The sequence below is a fragment of the Suncus etruscus genome, chromosome 8 (assembly GCF_024139225.1).
Source record: "Suncus etruscus isolate mSunEtr1 chromosome 8, mSunEtr1.pri.cur, whole genome shotgun sequence".
Classification (NCBI taxonomy): domain Eukaryota; kingdom Metazoa; phylum Chordata; class Mammalia; order Eulipotyphla; family Soricidae; genus Suncus; species Suncus etruscus.
This window is the reverse complement of record NC_064855.1, coordinates 99688864-99710877: the sequence shown is the minus strand read 5'-3', so window position 1 is coordinate 99710877 and position 22014 is coordinate 99688864. Positions and strand designations below refer to the sequence as shown.

General features: G+C 33.8%; 1 non-coding gene across 1 annotated transcript; it reads right to left on the bottom strand.

The window, feature by feature from the left end:
* Positions 1-2938: 2938 nt before the first annotated feature.
* LOC126016999 (U1 spliceosomal RNA) lies at positions 2939-3102 on the bottom strand. Its single transcript, XR_007498678.1, has one exon. It is a non-coding gene; the product is annotated as a U1 spliceosomal RNA (small nuclear RNA).
* Positions 3103-22014: the final 18912 nt, after the last annotated feature.

The following is a 22014-nucleotide window of genomic DNA, read 5'->3' as shown; positions in this document are numbered from 1 at the left end:
AAACCTCACAAAATGAGTCTCATTTATATCTAAAGCCAATTTTTGATTGATGAGTTTATAATTTAGAACAAATCATTTTTTTACAACCTAAATTTATTTTACACATAGGCTGAATACAGAGAATTCTGCTATATAAAGAATAATGGGACAGGTAGTTGTTAGGATCTTCAATGTAGCGCACATATCCTTGTGTAATCATCTGAATGTGGAAAGGACTTTTGACTTGTTGGTAATTAATAGAATATGGCTACATAATAGGTTAAATAATAGTACATATTTGTTTTTATATGTGAAATAGTAACCTATTTTGCTACACTTATCTCTCTTCCTACTATTTTGAAGAAGCAAGTCGTCATAATGAGAGTATTACACAAAGGATCAAAAGATGGGTCCAGCAAAGAACCAGCAACAATATGGTGTCCTCAGTGGAGAAGCCTTCAAAGTAATTAAAACCTGCCAACAACATTATGAAAGTTTAGAAGCAGCTCATTGCTGATTCACCTTCGAAATGAGAACACAACTCTAGCCAAACTATTATGGGCATCATTGTGAGAGCTTGAATCAGATGACTCAGCTAAATTACACTCAAACTTTTGACCTGCAGGTATTTTAATACAATGATATTGGTTGTGCCTTATCTTAAGCCACTAAATCTGTGATAATACCATTATGAAACAACTGATACTATAATGGGACTTTTATGATGATTCAGTAATAATGAAAGAAAATAAAAACAAACTAAACCAAGAAAATCTAATTATTTTTATCCACTAAGTAAAAAAAAACCAACTGAGTACATTTAAATATTGAGCTGGATTTATTAAAATACTTGTTTTTTAGGCAATACCCCATTTGGTTAGTGAAAGTGTGTTCAGAGGAGTCATACAGCATTGTATTTATAAAGAATTAGAATGATGTGTTATTAAAAAAATAAAGCAATGCCTTTAGGCAAGGTCACTTTCCTAAGCAGAAGACAATATAAATAGGGTTCTCTTAACCTGCAGAAGAATCACAGGAATTAACAACAGCAACAAAAAAAATCCTTATTAAGGTGTTTAAATTTTTGCTTTAGGAAGAAACTGAAATGACATTTAGGTTAGGTGTTAAGTCATTGTAGTTTTATCACAAACCAAACCATCTGTAGTCCATTATTTCTCATTTTCTCTCCTTAAAAATATCATATCTTAGTTTACTTCTTTGGAAAATATACTGAAAACAAGTAATTTTAACTAAAATACTATATTTTATGTCTTAAATATATTAATACAATCATTTTGTGATTATAAAAATGAAAAGAAATATTTATATGGAGAGACATTTATCTTATCAACATTGATATAGAAAAAGGTACTGGTACATGTATATTCTGGTAAGAATTTCCTTATAGAGAATATTTTTGTTTATTGATGATTTTTATTTTATTATTTTATGAGATAGACCAAACCCAATGTGGCATTCAAGAACTACATTTAATTAACTGGGAATCACTCCTGTTAGTGCTTGGAACCTGGTGGTGCTAGGGAACAAATCTGGACCTCACTTCCTCACTTGTATAATACCATCTGACCTATGGACTATATCTTCAACTCTCGGCAGATAAGTATTATTAATTAGCATATTAAAAACTCAGTGCAAAGATAAAGATCAGAAATTTATATTTATGTTGCTACCTTCTGATATCCATTAACATAAAGATATAGAATCCAGATGAAACATGTTTATTGATATTGACTTTTTTTTTAGTTTTGCATCACACAGGTGATGTTTTGGGATAATTTATGGCTCTTCATTCAAGAATTACTCAAGATGATGTTTGAATATGATGCTTGGGTATTATAGGATATGCCAGGGATGGAACTTGAATTAGGCTCATACAGGTGCCCTACCTTCTGCATTCTTACTCTGGACTCTTGTCATTTATTTTAATACCATTTTATTTAAACTTAATCTTAAGTTTTTTCCTATATTTTTCAGATTTCCATGATCTTAACTTTTAGAATACTGATTCAGGTGGGTTTTTCGTTGGCCTTCATTCTGGAAGTCTCAGATATTTCATGATACTTAGACTCAGTTAAGCAGCTTTACTAGAGATACATTACAGTGATTGATATGTTTGCCTTTGTAAGTGGCTAACTGTAGTTTGCCCCTCAACACAAACTATTCTTTGCCAGCATTGATCACTGCATATATAGCTAGGAGAAAGCATATCTGCATATGACAAAATAAGATAATAAATAAAAAATAACAAAAACCTATTTAGCAATCATAGCATGTATAATAAAATTGGTGCTTTCATCTGAATCTATCAATGTATGCTACTTCACCTATTTCATTGTTTTCTGATTTTTATTTTAAACATATTTAATAACTAATGAGACCTCTTCACCTAGAATTTTCAACAATAGGCATGGTATAGAAACTGTTCGACAGATAACAGGGTTTCATAGTTATAACTTATTAAACATAGTTGGAATCCACACCTCCATCATGACATAATTAAAATTCTATCCTTAATTACTGGATAGATAGTAGATTTTGACCAGATATCACTGGGCCTTTTAGCTTCTTCAGTAGTGTTGCCTGTGCACAGAGCCATGAATAAGTTTTGAGTAAGGGTGTAGTAAAATATATATATATATATATATATATATATATATATATATATATATATATATATATATATATATATATATATATATATATATATATAAAATAGGGGCCAGAGCGGTGACACAAGCAGTGCTTGCCTTGTACGCGCTAATCTAGGACAGACTGCGGTTTGATACCCAGTCATTCCATATGGTCCCCCAAGCCAGGAGTAATTTCTGAGTGCATAGCCAGGAGTAACACCCTAGCATCACCGGGTGTGGCCCAAAAAGCAAAAAATAAAAAGAAGATAGTAAACATATGCAGTTGAATGTTTGCTTTTTTTTTTTTCCAGGGGAGAGCGTGAACGCAGTCCCCCACTACCACAAATTATGCAGTCGAGTTTCCCACATTTGGGGAAATCGCAGGGGTCAGCACATCCGGAGTGCAACGAATAAGCCTCACCCTGGGAAAACCACCTTCATGATCATGGTATCTCCCCTGCCAGGTAAGTATACTTTGTTACATAAAAATATATACAGGGATAGTCTAGTTCCTTCGTTAGACCAGAAAAAGTTATATTGGTAAAAGTAAAAAAGTAAAAAAATAGTGCATAAATATATTTTTTAAATTACCTTAAATTTTAATAATATAACATAGTGGTAGTTATTTGATATAGTATAAAGATCTTAGAAATCTTATTCTAGAGATATTTAAAATTCTAGAACTACTCTCGATTTATATTTTACTAGATTACATTTATTTTTTAAAGGAAAAGAAGTGTTATAGCCAGAGAGATAGTACAGACATGAAAGTACTTCTCTGGTAGGAGACCAGCCTGTTTAAAATCCTGGCAGATAGATAGATAGATAGATAGATAGATAGATAGATAGATAGATAGATAGATAGATAGATAGATAGATAGATAGATAGATAGATAGAATTTGTATATGTGTATATACATATATAAACATTATGTAACTGTCGGTTTACATAGTAAAACAAAGTGAAATATATATTTTTCACTATGCTATAAAAAAACCTCCTGCACTGAAGTGATTCCATTTTTCTTTACTAACAATGAAATGAAATTTTGAGTATTCAATTTTTTTAAAGCCCCATCTGGTGTTGATTCTGGATTAGATTTGTTCTCAGATTAAACATTACCATAAATGCACTTATATATTTATATATTTTCTAGATAATATATAGAAGTTTCTATTATAGATGCCTTTAATTTTGCACGTGTCAGACTAAAGAGGAATACACATATATACATGCATTTGTATATATATGGTAATATGCATATGTATATGTGGTAATATGCATAGAGGATATATAGTTCTTTGATTTTGTAACTTCTGTATCATTATCAAAATAATGTAATATAAATAATCAATACTTAAACTGATCATTTGTTTAATAATTATATTATCTATTTATATTGGTGTAGTATTTTTATGGAATAACTATATAAAAATATTGGGGAGTATATTGATGCCTGCCTTATAGGATTACTCCTTGTGGACTTTGGTCACCCTATGGAGTTCTTGGGAATTAACTTTGTCAACCAGGTACATGTACAAGACAAATGAAAAACCCACTATTCAATCTTTCCAGGCCTTTCAGAAACAATTTTTATAAATTAAGAACATTAGAAAATGAACAGTTATGCAAATATTTCCAGCTTCTACTCATAGCACAAAGAATGGTAGCTGAGTTTAAAATAAAGGTTTGGGAGCCCAAGCAATAGCACAGTGGTAGGGCTTTTGCTTTGTATGAGACCAACCCAGGACTGATCCAACTTCTATTCCCAGCAATCCCATATGGTCCTCCGAGCTTCCAGGAGCAATTTCTGAGCACAGAGCCAGGACTAATCCCAGAGCCACCATGTGTGACCCAAAAATAAATAAATAAATAAATAAATAAATAAATAAATAAATAAATAAAATAAAGTTTTGTTACATATTTTCTAAACTACCTAAAACATTTTCTGAACCTCTAAACTTATCTGTGACATCATATGAATTGTGAGGACTAAAAAAGAAATTTATATTTTATGTAATCATTTTCCTTCTCCTCTGCAATATCTAGTCATTATAGGTAAAGGGTTGAGCATTTTAGGTGTCTAAATAAGTCGTAATTGACCTGCACAGAGTTACTTGTCATTCTGACTTAAAGAATAAACATATTAGAAATATTCAAGATGCTGAAACAAACCATATTACTATAAAAATAAAATTAATGTGGAGACTGAATTTAAACTCCTGGTAATATTAATTCTGTATTCCATCCATCCACGCTACTACATAAAAACATACTCTCTTCTATTTATTTTTTGTTCAAAATGGAGTTTATATAGCTTGTTGAACTTTTCACCTCTTTTACTTACTGAAATATCTCATTAATATTTTTCATCTGATGTTATATTTATTCCTTTAGTAAAGACAGAGATCAAAAATAGTCTTATGTAGTGATTAAAAAATGAAAGTACTTAATTGCCTATGGTTGTTTCCAGGCATCAACAAGGCCATTTTTATTATAGAAATATTGTTTATCATTTTTAATGTTGACTTGATATTTGCAAATATAGCAGGGTTTTTGCATTTGTAATCTTTGCATTGGAAAAATGAGAACAGTACATGATTATATAGATAGGTTAGTATAAAATATGATAGATTTTTCATAGATTATGATCAAATTAAGTAAATTTTTGCAGAAAAATTTTCTTACTGTATTTATGGACCACACCTAATGATGCTCAAAGAATATTCTTGATTCTTTGTACAGGGATCACTACTAGAAGGGACCATAATGAGATGCCAGCAATCAAACCCAAGTTAGCCTTGTGAAAGGATAACACTCAACTTGCTCTATTAATTCTCCTTGCAAAACAATTTTAATAGAACTGCGAAACCTACTGTAATAATATATTTATATACCTGATAATAATGTTAAAATGAAATCAGACAAATGTTACTTTTGAATAGCACAAGCGAAATAGTTTGTATATTCAATAGTAGTAGTGGTGAGTTGGTTTTCTCTTAAAATGACAAACTGCAGAGCCTTAAGAGATACTTCAGAGGTATAAAGCTTACTTTGTTTGTCACAATGAAATCTCCAGAACCATACATAGTTGCCTGTGCATCACTGGGGAATGTCCCCTAAGCACAGAGCTTAGAATAGCCCTTGATTCATTTAGAGTGGCTGTTTCTACCCTACAAATCAAAATAAATGGAACCATTGCAGAGCTTTCATATTATGAATACAGCTGTAACCACACAATTTAAATATTGTTTAAATAAAATTATTTGACAACATATCCAAAATTTTAAGTAATAGCAAGCATCCTATTAAGGATCATTTTATTTGCAAGGTTCATGCAAGAATAAAAACTACTACCTCTTAAAAAACCATTGAATGACTTCCAAGAGTTGAGCAACCTGAGAAATCATAGGTCAAAGCCAATTAATCAATATGGGTTTGTACCTCCCATCTAAACAAAATGAATGTCCAGATGCCCTACTGCAAATCAATTTTCTGATTATTGTGACTTTTAGCTCCATGGTTTGTACACTAAAAATATCAAATAAGTAATGATTTTTAAAAAATTATCCTCACTACTTTCAGAGATATTATGAAGATTACAGTGCAGTAGCTCTTTGCTTTAGGATGGTAATTGCATATCATCAAAAATAATGTTTATATTAACTCTGATTGTTTCTTCTTTTGGAAGTCAGAGATTATTACTTTGGGTTTAGAAAGGGGAGAGGCATTGAGTACTATGGGGGATTGGGACTCATTTTTAACTATTGTTTGGTATTTGATAATACTATATTATAGAGCAAGCTTAACTTTTTTTAAATATAATTTATATTTTGAACATAGTGGCTTACATATTGTTGAAAATAATATTTTAGGTACATATTTACATAAAATCAAGGGGATTCCCATCACCTGGAGAAACCCCATATCTCTTAGGCCAAGCTTAACTTTTAACTTTGTTAAATAGTTTAAAGTACTTGCCATTGACTATATTGCTACTTTCCTCCTTTCTAATAAAGCCATATAGCATAGTAAAAAGTAATACACCACCTCTTTACCTGCCCTCCCTCAAATGTAAGGTAGTCTTTTGCACCACTTTGGTCCCATAAAAATTTCGCTAATTTCATTTTATTTCTTTTCCTTTTTTTTTTTTTTTGTGGTTTTTGGGTCACACCCGGCAGTGCTCAGGGGTTACTCCTGGCTCCATGCTCAGAAATTGCTCCTGGCAGGCACGGGGGACCATATGGGACGCTGGGATTCGAACCGATGACCTCTTGCATGAAAGGCAAATGCCTTACCTCCATGCTATCTCTCCAGCCCCTTCTTTTCCTTTTTTTTTTAAATTTATTTATTTATCTTTTTTAAATGTTTGTCCTACATATATATTTGTGAGCACATACATTTTTAATCCCCCCCCCTTTTTTTTTCTTCGTTTTTTGGTATGTGACCTGTGTCTGTTATCCCATCAGTCCACCCACGAATACACAGACATTATAATGTAGCACCACTTCCCCCTACAAAGGCACACTAAGTAAAGGGGAAATTTTACATTTAAAAAAAATAAAAGAGAGCTCTTATCTACTAGAGATAGGAACTCATAGTTGTTTAAAATATAGGGATATTTCCTGCCTTGAAAATATGTCATGTGGAATCAAATTAGACCTCAGGTGATTAGATACCATTCATCCAGCCTTGAACCCTGGATCCCCGACATAGAAACGGCACAGCTCTTCACAACAGCTGCAGGAAACAAACTCCATCCAGGACGGCCTTAATACGACGAGACAAACAACAAGGCCCAGCTCTAACATGATATCCTGACAACGAGGAAAATGCGAACATCTTGACCTTAGAGCAGATTAGCCTACCTTACCAACTAACGACAAGACAAAACCAGAAGTCTTGGCACCCTTAGGTAGGACAAAAACCCAAGATCGGGATTTACAGATGACTGGCTGCTTGATCCACGACCAGACTGTATACATCTTGGGACCAATAAATAAGCCCTAGTTTAGGGTTTGAACTATGACCTTCACAAGAATCATGATCCCCAGCCCCAAAGGTCCGGCAGAGACAATTGTAACGGAATGGGGCTTTTGGGAGCACAAAGAAAGACGCTATCCTAGGTGCCACCCTAGGCTCAGTGCAAAGACCAAGATCATCAACCACAGAAGATGGATTAAAATGACACTGAGGTAACAGAACCTCTAGAACCACAAAGACTGACTTCATCATAAGTCCCACCTCAGGATCTGTGCAGATACTGAGACCTCTAAACACAGAGCAGAAGTCTTCCACACACCAAAACAAAACAAAACAAAACAAAACAAAACAAAACAAAACAAAAAAAAAACACCACCGGGAAAGTAAAGGATCCTGAGCAATGTCTAGAGTTGATCCCATGACAGTATGCTCCAAGGACGGAGAAATCCCATATCTCTTAGGCCAAGTGAATTCTTTTTCGAATGACCCCAATATTTACTGTGCCAGGGCAGGAGGGAAAAAACAAAAATACAAAAAGCACAAAACCTTGGTTATTTTTTATATAAATATATATATTACCTTCATTTATTATTGTTATTATTATTTTTGATTTACCAATCTATTTTGGTCGATTTCTCTGTTTGGGTGTGATTATTGAAAGTGTAGTCCCCAATTATACTTATTTTTTTTTCTCTTCCTTTCTTCTCTTTCGTTATGTGCTATGCCATGTTTCTTAATTCAAGACCATGGCGTGATTTTTGTTTGTCTGTTTTTGTTTTTGTTTTTTTCTATTTGTTTGTTTGTTTGTTTTGTCTGCTCTGTGTGGTGCTTATCGATATAGCTGGAGCCCTCACTGGATACTTGACACTTCTTTTGGTACTAGTGGAGTGTTTCACCTACTTTTTCTCCATCTCCCAAATTGATGATGAGAGCCTTTAGAAGGACTCTGCCCATTTTCGGGGTATTAGACTCTTACCCCAGTTTATTACTTTTCTCTCCTTCAAACAAAACCACGCAACTTGAACTAGCTAGTCCTGACTCCAGTTAGAGGGGGAAATAAGGGAGGCATCAAGACCAAACAGGTGCAAGACTACTAAGTAGTGGGTTGGATACAGAGGGGACCACATATTCTAGCCGCCCTGGGGTGAGGGAAAAGGAAAAGGGAGGTAGGACAGAAACGGAGGCGTAGGGAGGACAATTTGGCGATGGGAATCCCCCCTGATTTTATGTAAATATGTACCTAAAATATTATTGTCAACAATATGTAAGCCACTATGATCAAAATAAAAATTTATATTAAAAAATAAAAATAATGATAATTTTTGGAGTAAAAAAAAGTCATTTTCTAAATACAATCTAATTATTCTGAAAAACTGAGTTTAGATACAACAGTAAAAGACTGTCAGTAGTTATATAGACTGATCGTATCTTGTCTAAATGCTAGTAACAAATCAAGCATGATGAGTTATTCAGGATGATGTGGTCCAAATGACAGATTTTATACAGCAGTCTGGACTTGTTTCAGAGTCTATTGGGGTTCATTGAAAAGTAGTAGCATGTTAGATCATTCAGTAAGTGGTCTGGAACAACATACCCCAACGGATGATGCACTGACTCTGAATTTCAAAGAAGGCACATTAGGACTATTAGATTATAGGAGGTCCAGATGCAGTAATTTACCTTTTAACATAGAAAAAACATATCAACATTCTTCACATCACTGAACTTTAAGAAGAAATGCCAGTGAAGTGGAATCTTGTTGATTTTTTAATTGGATTTATTTCCCATCCTCTGACTTCTATATCTTACTAATATGTGCAAAGTATTTATATTTCCTGCTTACAAGATCCAACTAGCCTAATATGATAATCAGCGTCTTCATCCAAAACATGACGGGTTGTGGAAAGGAAAGTTTTTAAGATTTTTGCTAACTAAAATATAGCATAGGGATAGGGAATAGTTATATTTCTGAGGGACCATATAGGCTCCACAAATGTGCTGACATCCTATAAAGAAGGGAATGATAGAGACAGAGGAAATGACTTAGGTTCAGGAAAAAAAAATAATCCTAATAAAAGGATTAGATAGTATTCATCAAAAGTACACCTTACAACAAGATATCTTGATAACCAGAAAGTCATCAAGCTTTTGTCAGCTTGCTGCTTTAGTTTCAATTAAAGTTTTTATTTGCCTCTTTGATAAAGAAAAAACATAACTATAACCTTGGAAATGTTTCTCATTATCTCTGAAATCCCGTTTTGAAATATCTTTAATTTTGTAATTTTTGCCCTTTATTTTATCTCTTAAATAAAATTTTGCTTTGTTTTTGCTTATTTGCATTTGGTCATTTGATATCTAGTTCTTCTTTATCAACTTGGCCCACATAAAGAAAAAAATTGAGATAGTGTATCTGCTATAATAGTAAAGAATTAGGGGCCAGAAACCTGGTGCAGAGATGAGAAGTTTGCCTTGCATGCACAAATCTAGGACAGAATGTGGTACTATTCCCCAGGCATCTCATATGGTCCTCCAAGTCAGAGGAGACATCTGAGTGCATAGCCAGGAGTAACCCCTGACCATCATTGGGTGTGGCCCCAAACCAAACAAAAACCAAAAAAAAAAAAAAAAAGAGTAAAGCGTTAAAAAAAAAAAAAAAGAAATAACTGATCTATTTGTTGTAGCTTAGACAAATCATTGCTGATCACTAATGTGGTAAGTGATGGTGCTGGAGATGATGAGAGATTAGGTTTTTACAAACACTACACATTTTTTAATTTTAATTTAATTTTCCTTTCTATATTTGGGGGTTATCTTATTTTGGGGAGGAAATTTTGCCCAGAATATACTCTTGTCTCTGCATAGAGATATCATTTCTTCGAAGTATCAAAGAATCATATCTGGTGCTGGGCTTCCATTTTGAGTCTGTAGCCTGCAAGCAGATATTTACCTGCTATACAATTTCTCTGGCCTCTATATTAATTTTAATATAAAGTGTGGCTAAGTCTGGGACAGTAAGTAAATTGTAATTAACAGCTCATTAAACTCCCTCACTTCAATTGCATACTTCAGTATTTGTTTTTTGCAGATGCCAAAAATAAATTGAATGGAATGTGGTAGGAATCACTCAGTCTGCCATTATTACCCTACTCCTCTAGTCAGGAAACCAAGCTAAGGATTTTGCTAAATTTTTAGACTGTTTAATCAATGTTTGTGTTCTGAACTCCTGAAAATAACTACAGAATGGGATCCTATAGCCACTAGTTCCATTGAGAGTTGGGCATTAGACAAACCTCCAGTAACTTCATTTAACTTTGCTAAAATCATTATATGACTGACAGAAAATACAGAATTGATTAGTGTCCAGGTATTAGAGCTAGTTTAGAATCAGTGTGCAACAAGTCTGAAAACTTAAGAATACTTATCCAAGAGCCTGAATGGTGGCTCAAGTGGTAAGGCTTCTCCCTTGCCTGCACAAGCCTAGACAGACAGCACGGTTTCATCCCCTGACGTCCTATATGGTCCCTCAAGTGAGGAGCGATTTCTGAACACAAAGCAGGATAATCCCTGAGCATCACCGGATGTGGCCCAAAAGGGCAAAATAAGAAAAGACTATGTATATATATATATATATATATATATATATATATACATATATATGTATATATATGTATATATATGTATATATATGTATACATATAACTAGTATGTAATCAAAGTACTAAAAATATGATAGATACTTTCATCAGTAAAAATATTTTCTTAAGGGGATTTGGTTTTAGATATTAAGTCTCTTCAATAATATCTTGTAGCTATAAAACTTGTGTGAGGATATTATAGAACCTGAGTGAGCTCCCTCACACACAAAAAATAAAGACAATAAATGTTCACAATCATTTGTGCACTTATACTGTTTAGATAAGAGTGGTAGAGATATAATCAAATTTTATTGATTTAAACCAAATGCTAAGTTCATGACCTCTCATCAATACAAGAGGAAATTTAAACACTGAATATAGACATATAAGTAAAATGCCATATTAGGATAAAGTCTGGAGAGATATTTTCAAGTTAGGGAGTATTCTTGCTTATGATATTCATAAAAGATATGTTTGGTAAAAACTTAATTTTAGTGTTTTAGCCTTCAAAAATGTAACAGATAATATTTCTATTTTTATTTAACCTGCTTATTTAAAATTATTTTATAAATAAAAATGATAGAAAACCAATGTACTGCTTATTTCCTTCCTAGGGGCATCACAAATCCCTAGCCAAATCCATAGACTTCTTCAAGTAAGACTATTCATAATATTACTTTGACTCCTCCATCCATTACTATAATGATGTTTAATTTGTCTTTGGGGATTAATATTCTGGTACTTAACCTCTGGCATCCTGTGCTCATAATTTACTATACATTTTAGAATCCCATTTCAATGGTAAAGCTCCATGTAATTTGTAATTTGACATTTTTGACCTATAGTATAAAAAAATATAACTCCTTCAGGAGAGTGGTATTCCCTTTACAATTTTTAAAAATTAATTTTTGGTGTAGTGAAACCTTTTTCTTTTAACCCAAAATTAGCACAGAGGTCTTGTATTGTTACTCTATTTTTGACACTTTATTGTTTATTAAGCAATTATGGAATTTCAACTATTTTTATATGTTTTAGACAGACTTTGAATCTAAATGAGCCAAAATAGAGCAAACTGGAAGAAAATTTTCTAACGCTGAAATTATAATATAGGCTTAAAAATCTCTGCTTACTAAACTGATATTGGTATGTTTGATCAAATCTTACATCTTATACCTTTCACCAAGATTCAAAACCCTTCAAATCTATTTTTACATATGTTTAAATATATGTACTTGTTTAAAAATTGTGACAAGTCACATTTAATTTCTTTAATTGTAGGTACTGACTTTGGGTTACTTTAGGAACTTACTCATTTATGCCTATTTAGCATTGGATAGTTCTGTTATTTCTTTTTAGACATGCTGAAATCAAATAATTAATTAAATTAGAAGGCAGGGTGCAATTTTCTCACTGTTGGAGTAAGTACAAACATGTACAAAAGAGTAAATGGGCTGGAGCAATAGCACAGCCTGTGGTACACTTGACTTTCACTTGGCTGACAAAGGTTCTATTACTGGCACATTATATGGTACCCCAAGCACCATAGGAATAATCGCTGATTGTAACATCAGAAATTTTTACACTTCATCCCTGAGTACAATTGAGTGTGCCTCCCCCCAAGAAAAAACAAGCAACAAATTTAGAGAACAAACTATGTGGCAATCATCTTTGTGATAATACTGTATACGTGTTTGTCTCTGTGTGTATTTTGGGGGCCTTACTCATTAGTGTCAGGGCTTATTCTTGACTTTGCACTCAGGGATCACCCTTGAAAGACTCAGGGGACCATACAGGGTGTCAGAAATCAAACCTGTGTCTGCCACTTGCAAGATAAACACCCTATCCATTGTACTATCACTACATCCCTATGAAATATTACTTTTAGAAGAATTTGTAAGTGTGGAGTTGTATAGATTGATATATAGATATTTTTAAATATTTATATAACAATGTCTAGATAAAAATTAATATATAAAAACCTTTCATTTAATTGTCTTCTGAGATTGTCCAGAATTAAAAATTTTATAAACAATGGATATCCTGTACCCAGACCTTACTTTCTTTTTTTTTTTTCACAGCATTATTTATGGTACATAGTGACAACGAATGAGGGGCACTCCCACCCCAGTGCTGTCCTCCCTCCACCCCCGTTTCCAGCATGCATCTCATATCTCCCTCCCTTTCCCCCCAGAATACTAGTGCAACTGGTCTCCACTTTATAACTTGTTGTAGATTGTCTATTCTGTTGTCGTTTGAGATAAAAAGGATAAGAAGAAAAAAGAAAGAAAAAAGAAAAAAAAGAGAGAAAAAAAAGGAAGAGAGAAAAAAATTGGCCGCAACTATCAAAAAAAGAAAGAGAAAAAGAAGAAAAAAATACACCTGGCTAATGAGAAAAGAAAAAAAAAATCACCAAAATAATCACAGTAGTGAAAACGGAAGAGAAAAGTGGAGAAAAGAAGGAAATTAAAGTAAAAAACTAACAAATCAAAACAAAACAAGAAAAAGAAGGGGTGCTGCAGTAGTAGGGTTTGGCATTCCCTCCACTTTTTTTTTGTATAGGCACAGTAAGCATTGGGAGATAATGGGAATTCCCGTGGCCTAGGAGATTCAGGGCTTCTCCATCCTTGAAGTATACCATCATGGGATCAACCCCTGGCTCCATAGGTGTTCATTAACTCGTCTCAAGGGCTTTGTATGTGGTGCCAGGAAACTTTCCTCTCAGTTGTGGGTGAGACAATGAGGCCACTGTATCCAGCGTTCTTGGCATTTGTACAGATCCTAAGACAGGGTCTAGGTTAGAGTCTTTATGGTTCTAAAGGTTCTGTTCCACCATTATTGTGTACAGTATTCTGTATCAGATGCTCCCTGTTTTCATTTAGTCCCCAAGCCGAAGAATGGGATATTATGGATCTCAGGGTTCTGCTCAGTCTCTGTTGTCCAAGTTGGGCCTCTGCAATAGAAATCCTTTTTTTTTTTTTTTAATTATTTTTAATAAGAGTTCTGGTCCACAGTCTAGGGCAGGGTTTTCCTTATTGGTCCCCAGGATAGTTCTGCCCAGTCACAGCTGTCAAAGTCAGTTTTCTGTACATGGTGCTCTTATTTTTCGCTGTTCAAAAGACAGTACATCTTCTGGTTTCCATCCAGTGTTAGGTGAGGTGATAAGACGAGTTGGTCTTGGGTCAAGTTTGTCATTTCCTCATTGTCATATCATAACTGGTACAAGTTAGTGCCAGAGCTGTGCTATAATTCTCCCAATGGAGTTGGGTCCTGGAGTTGTTGCCCAGAGCTGTTTCAGTTCTACATCTGGGATCTGGGGTTTGGAGTTGAACTGCCACTGTCCAATCTCCTGAAGACTGGATTGTATCCACATGACACATGTCCAGGATGGGAGGCACCCTAGTGTTATAAAAAGTGTAAGGTCTTATCCCTAGAATATAAGATCTTGTTTCTGTGTCTATGGTTTCCCCTTGTTTACTGTGCCCATACAAAACGTATGATTTCATGTTGGATTGCTGGTGCTATTCTGGATAAGGATGACTGGTTATACTCACACTTTCTGTGGTCCGTTTTTGATCTGCCATTTTATCCCAAACAAGGCTTTAGTACAAAGCAGCACCAAAAATGATAATGATAGCAAAAATATGAATACATTAAAATAGAACAGGTAAATAAACCTGTGTTTAAAAAGAAAAAAAAAGAAAGAAAGAAAGAAAGAACAAAAAGCTTTTTGAAGACAACAGGTGATAGTTGAGTTTGAGACATGCCTTGCGGCATTACAGAATCCTATGTTGTCCATGAACTAGGGGTTTTGCTAAAGCTTATTCCGGTATCATGCAACAGACCATAGTTTGATGGGGGCGAGAGGGGCCACCAAGCATGGGTCAGCGGGCGTGCTGGTTGTAGTTCTTTGTTGAGGCATGAGATGGGGACCAAGAGGGTGTCTTTCAATGAGGAGCTGGATGGTGGTCTGTTGGGGCAGAAGGTCAGTCTTGGTGTCTACCCAGTTAGGAACTGAGGATAAAGATGGTTAAATAAGGGGAAGATAATGATTCAGGGTTGGGCGATGAGGGGGTAGGAGAGACACAGGGGTGAGGGGAGAGGCAATACATGCTAGAGACTATATACAGTATATAGATGGACTGTTTATGGTTTAGTCTTGGAGTCAATATGAAAAGTCACGTCCACAAAAAGACTAGAGAATAAAGGTCTATTTGAGTGTTTTATCCAAATCTTGGTCATCCTGATTCCATTCCTAGGAACAGGATAATGCTTAAAAAGTATATTTGTCATGCGCCCGTGTGGTTTTGAAAAATAGTATTAGTAGCAAACAATACAGGGGGTCCAGTATGCATAGGGGAGGGGTTTCTCTCCTCCGCCCCCCCCAGGGCCCAAGTTGCCAGGGCCGACCATGAAGACCCGCCTGTGGCCCCCTGTCTGCCCAGAGACCCTGACATACCAGAAAAAAGAGGCACGGCTTTCCTGGCATGTGCACTCTGCTGGGTCCAACTGCAGGCTCCCTCTCCAGTTTGAAAATTGAAAGGGGAGGGGTTTCCCTCCTCCACCCACCCCATCAGGGCCCGAGTTGCCAGGCGGCCATGAAGATCCGCCTGGCATGGAGTCGGGGGTCTCAGTCTCCTGGACCAAGTTTTCAGTCCAGGACAGACCTTATTTTCTAATGTTATTCTTCAATAATAATAATATCCAAGGAGAAATGTTTCTCTTGGAGATATAGTTGTGAAAAGATTTTGAGACTGGGAAAATACATGAAAGTTGAATCTAGGATATATACTGACTGTACTTAAAAAAAAAGTGTTCAAAAGCAAATAAAGAGACAAATTTGAGTTTAAAGAATTCCCAGTGGTCAAAGTTATTGTCACATTGCTATTGTGAATTTGATGAAAATAACTGTCTCTCTGATTTTAATTCCTGTACTACCTAATTCCAAGTAAATCAGGTTAAAAGAAAATTCTATCATAACGAAGAGGAATGACTCAAAGAATATAAGAACAATTAAGTGTAATGTGGATCTAATAATAATGTATTGATATTGGCTGAAAAAGTATAATAAAACAGTATCACTCTTAGTCTTTTATATAAAAAAGGAAATTATACAATACATGGAAATAACTTTGATTTTTCTTTATATTTTTTCTGAACATAAATAGTTGTTTAAAATACTTGTTTAAATTTGAATATTAACATACATATTTTATATTTTCTATACAATTGGTATATGACTACAATATATTCTGTAGAGAGTTGGGGATACTTCTAGAGTCTTGATTTAGATATCTATTATAAATCTCAGGAATATAGTTTTTAAGCAGCCTATTACATGATTCAGTATAGACTATAGTCTTTGAAAAAGCAAAAAGCATAGTAGCTTCAGTGATGCAGAAAATTTATGCCTGTCCCTTCAAGAATATATAAGGTTATGTGAGGAAGTAGATGTAAGTAAAAATACATTCTTGAGTTAAATTATGATATATCAAACCTAATAAAACAGATACCTGCCCTGGAGAATATATTCATTTTTACATTAAGCCTTGATAAATACTGCATGCAAGCTGTCACTGTTTCATTATGAAAAGTTATAAATTATGGATGATATTAGATACTATAAGAAATTAGCTGAGGATATTACACAAATAAAAATTACTAAATGTTTTATTGCAAGAAAAATACTGTGTAATAACACACTTTGATTTGATTATCAGAAAAACAACCATTTCTAGATGAAAAATTATATCTGACTCACTACTACCATGAGAGAAATGAAATATCAAAAATAGTTTTAATCTTGTATGAAACTTGATATGAAACTTTTGTATGTTTAAATGACCATATTAATTTTGCATTTTTAATTTCTAAGTGTTTATGAGTAATGAGTTTTGCTTCATGTTTTCAAAGCTCATTGTTCTCTTTTAATTTCTTAACAAAATTTTATAGAGATAATGGATATTCATTTATTAAGCAACAAAGTTTGTATAAATAATAGAATAATAATAGTTACATTTTGTGCATATCATTTTGAACATGATGTTAAATTACATAGCTAGTGCTTTTTTTTCTATTAGTCAATGGAAATGTTATGTCATAAACATGTGAAAGAAAATGTATCTTTCTTGTGGTTTTTTTTTTTTTTTGGTTTTTCAGACCACACCCGTTTGATGCTCAGGGGTTACTCCTGGCTACGTGCTCAGAAATTGCCCCTGGCTTGGGGTGACCATATGGGATGCCAAGGGATCGAACCACAGTTGCAATCTTTCCTTGGCTAGCGCTTGCAAGGCAGATACCTTACCTCTAGTGCCACCTTGCCAGCCCCAATCTTTCTTAACTTGAATAAGAATAATAGTTTGCCTACATATACTCAAAAATTATTTTCTCTTTAGAATAATTTTAACTGTTTATACAAAGATAATGAATACCATATTTAAATAAAGTTTCTCTTAGTATGGTCTGTTAAATCAATGAGTTCTCAATTAATATTGAACTTACTTTTATTTTATTTTGGAAAGGGATTTGCACCGGAACTCAAGCATTAAAGACAAGTACTCTACTACAAATCATCACCAGTCTGAAATATATATATATATATATATATATATATATATATATATATATATATATATCTGTGTGTGTATGTGTGTTTAATTTATAATGATATGAAATATATATTATTGTATATAATTTATATATATATATATTTATATGTTGCATATATATTAAATATATAATATGTATCATATAGTTAGGTATAAAAGTGCAGTGGCTTACAATTAATTCCCAGAGCCAATGATATTGTATGTATGAGACCAAAACACTGAAACAACCACACTTCAAAGTATACCTGTACAGGAGATAAGTTGGGCATTGGAGGAAACCTGGGAATACAGGTGGAAGAAACTTGAAACTGGTTGGAACACTGTACGTCTGAAACTCTACCATGCATAACTGCCAATCCTGTAAGCTTATTAAAAAAGATTTAACAAGAGATTGAAAGAGGGGCCGGAGCCGAGGCACAAGCGGTAAGGCATCTGCCTTGCCCGTGCTATCCTAGAACGGACCTAGGTTCGATTCCCGAAATCCCCTTTGGTTTCCAAACCTGGAGCAATTTCTGATAGCATAACCAGGAGTAATCCCTGAGCATCGCTGGGTGTGGCCTAAAAACCAAAAGAGTGCTGAAGCAATGTTTGGGCTGGATCTCTTGAGCTTTCCTTATTCATGGTCAACCTGGGTTCAATCCGGAAGGAAGGAAGGAAGGAAGGAAGGAAGGAAGGAAGGAAGGAAGGAAGGAAGGAAGGAAGGAAGGAAGGAAGGAAGGAAGGAAGGAAGGAAGGAAGGAAGGAAGGAAGGAAGGAAGGAAAAGGAAGGAAAAGGAAGGAAGGAGGGAGGGAGGGAAGGAGTGAAGGAGGGAGGGAGGGAGAGGAGGAGGTGAGGAGTGGAGGAGGGGAGGAGGGGAGGAGGGAAAGAAGAAATACAGATTAAGTATTACGCAGTTGTCCACATTGTATTCTCACTTTAAATACCCAGTTATAGTTTGTCAATGTTTCCAACTGGTTTGAATTTTCACAAATCAATTAAAATTGTTTTATAATTTATATTCTTTACTATATTCCCATAATATTTATTTTGTTTAATATAAAATATATAAATGTAAAAGTGACATTTAATTCTGAATCAATATAATACATTAAGTTTTTCTTTTTATTAAAATAATTCAGAATTAAATACTTTAAGAGATTATTTATTTATGTATTTATTTATTTATGTATTTATTTATTTATTTATTTATTTTTGGTTTTGAGGTATCAAATTTAGTGATGCTCAGAGATTACTCCTGGCTCTGTGCTCAGAAGAAGTCCCTCCTGGCAGGTTCACAGGACCATATGAGTGCCAGGGTTTGAACCCAGGTCTGTCCTGTGTCGGCTGAGTGCAAGACAAATGCCCTAAAGCTCTGCTATCTCTCCGACTCCAAAATGCTTTAAATTTTTAAGTTACTTTAAAATAAAATTGATACAGGGAGATATCATGATCACAAAAGTGGTTTTCCCAGTGTGAGTCTTATCCACTGCACTCCAGATGTGTTAACCATTGAGATTTACCCACATGTGAGAAACTCAACTGCATAATTAGTGGTAATGAAGTGCTATGTTCATGCTCTCTCTTTTTAAAATTAAATAGAGACAAAACTTAAATGTTTTGAAACATTAATTTTAAGAAATAAAGTTTAATATTTTTACGATTAATTCCCTGTGAGCAAGAAATATTTTTAGTTACTTTGAAATGAGCAGTTCCCTTTATTATTGATTGAATATATTTCCAAATATCTTTACAAACTCTCTTCTCTAATACAAGAATAAACTAAAATTAAATGCATTTCAGTTTTTTGGGGGGAGAGGAAGGAGTATACCTGGCAGCACTCAGAGGTTACTCCTGGCTCTGTGCTAAGAATCGCTCCTGGTAAGCTCTGGGGACTATATGAGTTGTCGGGATTCGAACCACCATCCTTCTTGGATCTCCTGCATGGAAAAGCAAACACTCTACTGCTGTGCTTTCTCTCTGGCCCTAGATTAAATGCATTTTAATTTAATCAAGTGAATAAATTTAATTAAAAGAATAACTGTAGTTATTCCTGGTAAAAATTTTTGTTTTATGTTAAGCAACAAAGTTTTCCCTATTTATTTTAAAAATAGGTCTCAATGTATTTTTTTATAATCCTTCATTTGACAAGTTTTTTATTTGTACATCTCTCTTGACCTGCAGCTAAATCTTCTCCAAGTAAAATTTTTAACTGTTTTTTGAAAAAAAAAATGAAACAAACTTGTCTCCTAATTTTATTGTATTTTTCATGAAATCATCTGTCACTTAAATAGGATACAGTTTGAGAAGAAAATAAGCCATTAAACACTCTCTTCTTTCTGTGAGGGTCAAAATGTATGATGACACATACCAACTACACAACTCAGCTCTTTGATATGAATTATTGAGCCACCTTTGTAAGTTTATGATGTTAATGACTAAAATATAATTAATGAACGCAAGACTGGTTAAAGACTGCTATGACCTTACATACTCAGAACGAACCAGATTATGAATTTAATGATTCAATTCACATTCCAAAAAGTTTATTCTATTCTCATAGTTCAAAGTGTAACTATAGAAAAAACTATGAGAATAAATGTGTGAGAATATACAACACAATATATATATAGGTGAGCTCATTAAATGAATCATTCACTTGAATAAAAACAGGAAATTGATGTGAATTGTAACTAGTCTATTAGAAAAAGCAATTATCTTAACTTTAAATAGACCTTTTAAACTTCCTTTTACAAATATTCCTGGTATCACTGTCATTCTAGAATCTTCATTTTTAGTCAGAAAGCTCAACTCTGTGTTTGTATGTCATGGAATGACATGGTCTTTCATTTATGACCTACTCCATCAACATTTAACACCTGCTATTTGCTCCATTATTTATCACCGATCAATATTTTAACAGACAAGAGAAAGGTTTACAGCTTTATCTTCTGTACAGGTAACGTTGCCATTTACTGAATAATTAAGGAAAATTGTATACTTATTGATGTTACTCCTTCTTTAAAGACAGCCAGCTATAAAAAATATTAGCTCTTTACATTGATTTTGATATATTAGTAGGTCTTTCTCTTACATTGTTCAAAAGTGGTTCCTTCATTATTGTTTTGAGCAGTGTTTTTTAAAATTTTGAAATGAGCTAATGAAAAGAATGCACTAGAATGCTCTCACCATTGCGGGTTGTTTTTCCTGCATGCCTGATGATTCATCACACAGAAACATCAAGAGATGAGAATTTTGACAGAATAGTTTATATTTAACATTTTTACAGCCAAACCTGGAGGGACAGGGACAGTGGTTGAAATCCAGGCATCCCATATAGTCTTCCGAGCCTGCCAGGAGCAATTTCTGAGCACAGAGCCAGGAGTAACCCCTGAGTGCAACCAGGGGTGACCAAAACATTATTTTACAAATTTAAAGTAAAATACAATAAAATCATAACATGCTAATACTTACATTAATAAAATTTATCTGAGATTTGGGAGCCAGGAAATAGTAAGTAGGTAGGGCACTTGTACTGCATACTGAAGACCTGGATTTCATAATCAGAATCCCAGAAGATCACCAGAGCACCAACAAGAGTAATTGCTGAGTGCAGAGCCAGAAGTAAGCCCTTCAGTACCTCAGGTCTGTTCCAAATTAAAAACAAAAAATTAAATTAAAAAAAATTTAAAATGTAAAAAATTTTTCTGAGATTCATAGAAATTTTTGTTGTACCCTCTCAAGTGATGTTCATGCATTTTTTCCTATAAATTCTATATAAAATGGTCCCCTCCACAGCTATATTTTAAATGTCATTTTGAAAATATTAACTCATGATATCAAGTTCTTTTCTGCTAACCTTTTATTAAATTTTAGTGTGTATTTCCTGCTACATTAAAATGTAAGATAATTAATCTCAATAGCTTGTTTTTAGATTGCATTATTTCTTTGAATTATTATTGGTCTTTGAAAAATTATCGGTCTTTGATTTGAGACCAATAACTTGAATTCATTGAGAAGTGGACTTCCTAAATAATAGACTTACATCTTCATTAATTAAAGGAGAAAGCAAGCTTGAGACATCAAAATAATTTTTAAAATAGTTTTCAAAATTGTGTAATTGTACTTCAATGGAAATTAGTCTTATCTAAAAACTTTACACTGTAGAGAAGAGCTTAGTGTG